Source organism: Phalangium opilio, unplaced genomic scaffold (assembly GCF_054372755.1).
Source record: "Phalangium opilio isolate 3A_F unplaced genomic scaffold, DU_Popi_V2 ptg001421l_1, whole genome shotgun sequence".
Lineage (NCBI taxonomy): Eukaryota > Metazoa > Arthropoda > Arachnida > Opiliones > Phalangiidae > Phalangium > Phalangium opilio.
The window spans coordinates 1,549,186-1,556,421 of NW_028324258.1; the positions used below are offsets into that span (position 1 = coordinate 1,549,186).

The 7,236-nt window shown below is 47.4% G+C and overlaps 1 non-coding gene across 1 annotated transcript; it reads right to left on the reverse strand.

Annotated features, from left to right (window-relative positions):
* Positions 1–1,847: 1,847 nt before the first annotated feature.
* TRNAD-GUC (transfer RNA aspartic acid (anticodon GUC)) lies at positions 1,848–1,920 on the reverse strand. The gene has a single exon. It is a non-coding gene; the product is annotated as a tRNA-Asp (tRNA).
* Between the last annotated feature and the right edge of the window lie 5,316 nt (positions 1,921–7,236).

Consider the following 7,236-nt stretch of genomic DNA (forward strand, 5'->3'; position numbering starts at 1 on the left):
GAGCCACGGAAGCTCAGAAATTAAATGGTTGTCAGGTATTGTGGAAAAGTTATGACTTTTTACGTTACATCTGAGACCCCACAACACCTCTCCCGGGTGGGCCCGAACCACAAACCTTTCGAATAACAGCTGAACGCGCTAACCATTGCGCCACGGAAGCCCACAATTTAAATGTTCGTCAGGTATTTTGGAAAAACTCTAACATTTTACGTTACATCTGAGACGTCACAACACCGCTCCAGGGTGGGCTCAAACCACCAGTCTTTTGAATAGCAGCTGAACGCGCTAACCATTGCGCCACGGAAGCCCAAAAATTAAATGGTTGTCAGGTATTTTGGAAAAACCTTGACTTTTGACGTCATCTCTGAGACGTCACAACACCGCTCCCGGATGGGCTCGAACCACCAACCTATTTGTTAACAGCCGAACGCGCTAACCATTGAGCCACGGAAGCCCAAAAATTAAATGGTCGTCAGGTATTGTGGAAATGTTTTGATTTTTACGCTACATCTGAGACCCCACAACACCTCTCCCGGGTGGGCTCGAACCACCAACCTTTCGATTAACAGCTGAACGCGCTAACCATTGCGCCACGGAAGCCCAAAAATTAAATGGTCGTCACGTATTGTGGAAATGTTTTGACTTTATACGCTACATCTGAGACCCCACAACACCTCTCCCGGGTGGGCTCGAACCACCGACCTTTCGATTAAAACTGAACGCGCTAACCATTGCGCCACGGACGCCCAAAAATTAAATGTTCGTCAGGTATTTTGGAAAAACTCTAACATTTTAAGTTACATCTGAGACGTCACAACACCGCTCCCGGGTGGGCTCAAACCACCAGTCTTTTGAATAGCAGCTGAACGCGCTAACCATTGCGCCACGGAAGCCCAGAAATTAAATGGTTGTCAGGTATTTTGGAAAAACCTTGACTTTTGACGTCATCTCTGAGACGTCACAACACCGCTCCCGGATGGGCTCGAACCACCAACCTATTTGTTAAAAGCCGAACGCGCTAACCATTGAGCCACGGAAGCCCAAAAATTAAATGGTCGTCAGGTATTGTGGAAATGTGTTGATTTTTTACGCTACATCTGAGATCCCACAACACCTCTCCCGGGTGGGCTCGAACCACCAACCTTTAGATTAACAGCTGAACGCGCTAACCATTGCACCACGGACGCCCGAAAATTAAATGTTCGTCAGGTATTTTGGAAAAACTCTAACATTTTTCGTTACATCTGAGACGTCACAACACCGCTCCCGGGTGGGCTCAAACCACCAGTCTTTTGAATAGCAGCTGAACGCGCTAACCATTGCGCCACGGAAGCCCAGAAATTAAATGGTTGTCAGGTATTTTGGAAAAACCTTGACTTTTGACGTCATCTTGATACGCCACAACACCGCTCCCGGATGGGCTCGAACCACCAACCTATTTGTTAACAGCCGAACGCGCTAACCAATGAGCCACGGAAGCTCTGAAATTAAATGATTGTCAGGTATTGTGGAAATTTATGACTTTTTACGTTACATCTGAGACCGTACAACACCTCTCCCGGGTGGGCTCGAACCACCAACCTTTCGATTAACAGCTGAACGCGCTAACCATTGCGCCACGGAAGCCCAAAAATTAAATGGTCGTCAGGTATTGTGGAAAAACCTTGAGTTTTGACGTCATCTCTGAGACGTCACAACACCGCTCCCGGATGGGCTCGAACCACCAACCTATTTGTTTACAGCCGAACGCGCTAACCATTGAGCCACTGAAGCTCAGAAATTAAATGGTTGTCACGTATTGTGGAAATGTTTTGACTTTTTACGCTACAACTGAGACCCCACAACACCTCTCCCGGGTGGGCTCGAACCACCAACCTTTCGATTGACAGCTGAAAGCGCTAACCATTGCGCCACGGAAGCCCAGAAATTAAATGGTTGTCAGGTATTTTGGAAAAACCTTGACTTTTGACGTCATCTCTGAGACGTCACAACACCGCTCCCGGATGGGCTCGAACCACCAACCTATTTGTTAACAGCCGAACGCGCTAACCATTGAGCCACGGAAGCCCAAAAATTAAATGGTCGTCAGGTATTGTGGAAATGTGTTGATTTTTTACGCTACATCTGAGATCCCACAACACCTCTCCCGGGTGGGCTCGAACCACCAACCTTTAGACTAACAGCTGAACGCGCTAACCATTGCACCACGGACGCCCAAAAATTAAATGTTCGTCAGGTATTTTGGAAAAACTCTAACATTTTTCGTTACATCTGAGACGTCACAACACCGCTCCCGGGTGGGCTCAAACCACCAGTCTTTTGAATAGCAGCTGAACGCGCTAACCATTGCGCCACGGAAGCCCAAAAATTAATTGGTCGTCAGGTATTGTGGAAAAACCTTGACTTTTGACGTCCTCTTGTGACGCCACAACACCGCTCCCGGATGGGCTCGAACCACCAACCTATTTGTTAACAGCCGAACGCGCTAACCATTGAGCCACGGAAGCTCTGAAATTAAATGGTTGTCAGGTATTGTGGAAAAGTTATGACTTTTTACGTTACATCTGAGACCGTACAACACCTCTCCCGGGTGGGCTCGAACCACCAACCTTTCGATTAACAGCTGAACGCGCTAACCATTGCGCCACGGAAGCCCAAAAATTAAATGGTCGTCAGGTATTGTGGAAAAACCTTGACTTTTGACGTCATCTCTGAGACGTCACAACACCGCTCACGGATGGGCTCGAACCACCAACCTATTTGTTAACAGCCGAATGCGCTAACCATTGAGCCACGGAAGCTCAGAAATTAAATGGTTGTCACGTATTGTGGAAATGTTTTGACTTTTTACGCTACATCTGAGACCCCACAACACCTCTCCCGGGTGGGCTCGAACCACCAACCTTTCGATTAACAGCTGAACGGGCTAACCATTGCGCGACGGACGCCCAAAAATTAAATGGTCGTCAGGTATTGTGGAAAAACCTTGACTTTTGACGTCATCTTGAGACGCCACAACACCGCTCCCGGATGGGCTCGAACCACCAAGCTATTTGTTAACAGCCGAACGCGCTAACCATTGAGCCACGGAAGCTCTGAAATTAAATGGTTGTCAGGTATTGTGGAAAAGTTATGACTTTTTACGTTACATCTGAGACCGTACAACACCTCTCCCGGGTGGGCACGAACCACCAACCTTTCGATTAACAGCTGAACGCGCTAACCATTGCGCCACGGAAGCCCAAAAATTAAATGGTCGTCAGGTATTGTGGAAAAACCTTGACTTTTGACGTCATCTCTGAGACGTCACAACACCGCTCACGGATGGGCTCGAACCACCAACCTATTTGTTAACAGCCGAACGCGCTAGCCATTGAGCCACGGAAGCTCAGAAATTAAATGGTTGTCACGTATTTTGGAAATGTTTTGACTTTTTACGCTACATCTGAGACCCCATAACACCTCTCCCGGGTGGGCTCGAACCACCAACCTTTCGATTAACAGCTGAACGCGCTAACCATTGCGCCACGGACGCCCAAAAATTAAATGTTCGTCAGGTATTGTGGAAAAACTCTGACATTTTACGTTACATCTGAGACGTCACAACACCGCTCCTGGGAGGGCTCAAACCACCAGTCTTTTGAATAGCAGCTGAACGCGCTAACCATTGCGCCACGGAAGCCCAAAAATTAAATGGTCGTCAGGTATTGTGGAAAAACCTTGACTTTTGACGTCATCTTGAGACGCCACAACACCGCTCCCGGATGGGCTCGAACCACCAACCTATTTGTTAGCTGAACGCGCTAACCATTGCGCCACGGAAGCCCAAAAATTAAATGGTCGTCACGTATTGTGGAAATGTTTTGACTTTTTACGCTACATCTGAGACCCCACAACACCTCTCCCGGGTGGGCTCGAACCACCAACCTTTCGATTAAAAGCTGAACGCGCTAACCATTGCGCCACGGACGCCCAAAAATTAAATGTTCGTCAGGTATTTTGGAAAAACTCTAACATTTTAAGTTACATCTGAGACGTCACAACACCGCTCCCGGGAGGGCTCAAACCACCAGTCTTTTAAATAGCAGCCGAACGCGCTAACCATTGAGCCACGGAAGCTCAGAAATTAAATGGTTGTCCCGTATTGTGGAAAAGTTTTGACTTTTTACGCTACATCTGAGACCCCAAAAAACGCTCCCGATGGGCTCGAACCACCAAACTTTCGGTTCGTCAGTTATTGTGGAAAAAGTTTGACTTTTTACGTTACATCTGAGACCTCACAACACCGCTCCCAGATGGGCTCGAACCACCAACCTATTGGTTAACAGCCAAAAGCGCTAACCATTGAGCCACGGAAGCTCAGAAATTAATGCAAATAAAATAAACATTTTGAATTTGATTTTGAATTAAATGGTTGTCAGGTATTGTGGAAAAACCTTGACTTTTTACGTCACATCTTAGACGTCACAACACCGCTCCCGGATGGGCTCGAACCACAAACCTATTTGTTAACAGCCGAACGCGCTAACCATTGAGCCACGGAAGCTCCGAAATTAAATATTCGTCAGTTATTGTGGAAAAACTCTGACATTTTACGTTACCTCTGAGACCTCACAGCACCGCTCCCGGGAGGGCTCAAACCACCAGTCTTTTGAATAACAGCTGAACGCGCTAACCATGCGCCACGGAAGCCCAAAAATTAAATGGTCGTCAGGTGCTGTGGAACAACCTAGACTTGATACGTCACATCTGAGACCTCACAACACCGCTCCCGGATGGGCTCGAAGCACCAACCTATTGGTTAACAGCCGAACGCGCTAACCATTGAGCCACGGAAGCTCAGAAATTAAATGGTTGTCAGGTATTGTGGAAAAGCTTTGACTTTTCACGCTACGTCTGAGACCCCACAACACCTCTCTCGGGTGGGCTCGAACCCCCAACCTTTTGGATAACAGCTGAGCGCGCTAAAAATTGCGCCACGGAAGCCCAAAAATTAAATGTTCGTCAGGTATTGTGGAAAAACTCTGACATTTTACGTTACATCTGAGACGTCACAACACCGCTCCTGGGAGGGCTCAAACCACCAGTCTTTTGAATAGCAGCTGAACGCGCTAACCATTGCGCCACGGAAGCCCAAAAATTAAATGGTCGTCAGGTATTGTGGAAAAACCTTGACTTTTGACGTCATCTTGAGACGCCACAACACCGCTCCCGGATGGGCTCGAACCACCAACCTATTTGTTAACAGCCGAACGCGCTAACCATTGAGCCACGGAAGCTCTGAAATTAAATGGTTGTCAGGTATTGTGGAAAAGTTATGACTTTTTACGTTACATCTGAGACCGTACAACACCTCTCCCGGGTGGGCTCGAACCACCAACCTTTCGATTAACAGCTGAACGCGCTAACCATTGCGCCACGGAAGCCCAAAAATTAAATGGTCGTCAGGTATTGTGGAAAAACCTTGACTTTTTACGTCACATCTGAGACGTCACAACACCGCTCCCGGATGGGCTCGAACCACCAACCTATTTGTTAACAGCCGAACGCGCTTACCATTGAGCCACGGAAGCTCAGAAATTAAATGGTTGTCAGGTATTGTGGAAAAGTTATGACTTTTTACGTTACATCTGAGACCCCACAACACCTCTCCCGGGTGGGCCCGAACCACAAACCTTTCGATTAACAGCTGAACGCGCTAACCATTGCGCCACGGAAGCCCACAATTTAAATGTTCGTCAGGTATTTTGGAAAAACTCTAACATTTTACGTTACATCTGAGACGTCACAACACCGCTCCAGGGTGGGCTCAAACCACCAGTCTTTTGAATAGCAGCTGAACGCGCTAACCATTGCGCCACGGAAGCCCAAAAATTAATTGGTCGTCAGGTATTGTCTAAAAACCTTGACTTTTGACGTCATCTTGAGACGTCACAACACCGCTCCCGGATGGGCTCGAACCACCAACCTATTTGTAAACAGCCGAACGCGCTAACCATTGAGCCACGGAAGCTCAGAAATTAAATGGTTGTTACGTATTGTGGAAATGCTTTGACTTTTTACGCTACATCTGAGACCCCACAACACCTCTCCCGGGTGGGCTCAAACCACCAACCTTTCGATTAGCAGCTGAACGCGCTAACCATTGCGCCACAGACGCCCAAAAATTAAATGTTCGTCAGGTATTTTGGAAAAACTCTAACATTTTACGTTACATCTGAGACGTCACAACACCGCTCCCGGGTGGGCTCAAACCACCAGTCTTTTGAATAGCAGCTGAACGCGCTAACCATTGCGCCACGGAAGCCCAAAAATTAAATGGTTGTCAGGTATTTTGGAAAAACCTTGACTTTTGACGTCATCTCTGAGACGTCACAACACCGCTCCCGGATGGGCTCGAACCACCAACCTATTTGTTAACAGCCGAACGCGCTAACCATAGAGCCACGGAAGCCCAAAAATTAAATGGTCGTCAGGTATTGTGGAAATGTTTTGATTTTTTACGCTACATCTGAGACCCCACAACACCTCTCCCGGGTGGGCTCGAACCACCAACCTTTCGATTAACAGCTGAACGCGCTAACCATTGCACCACGGACGCCCAAAAATTAAATGTTCGTCAGGTATTTTGGAAAAACTCTAACATTTTACGTTACATCTGAGACGTCACAACACCGCTCCCGGGTGGGCTCAAACCACCAGTCTTTTGAATAGCAGCTGAACGCGCTAACCATTGCGCCACGGAAGCCCAAAAATTAAATGGTTGTCAGGTATTTTGGAAAAACCTTGACTTTTGACGTCATCTTGAGACGTCACAACACCGCTCCCGGATGGGCTCGAACCACCAACCTATTTGTAAACAGCCGAACGCGCTAACCATTGAGCCACGGAAGCTCAGAAATTAAATGGTTGTTACGTATTGTGGAAATGTTTTGACTTTTTACGCTACATCTGAGACCCCACAACACCTCTCCCGGGTGGGCTCAAACCACCAACCTTTCGATTAACAGCTGAACGCGCTAACCATTGCGCCACAGACGCCCAAAAATTAAATGTTCGTCAGGTATTTTGGAAAAACTCTAACATTTTACGTTACATCTGAGACGTCACAACACCGCTCCCGGGTGGGCTCAAACCACCAGTCTTTTGAATAGCAGCTGAACGCGCTAACCATTGCGCCACGGAAGCCCAAAAATTAAATGGTTGTCAGGTATTTTGGAAAAACCTTGACTTTTG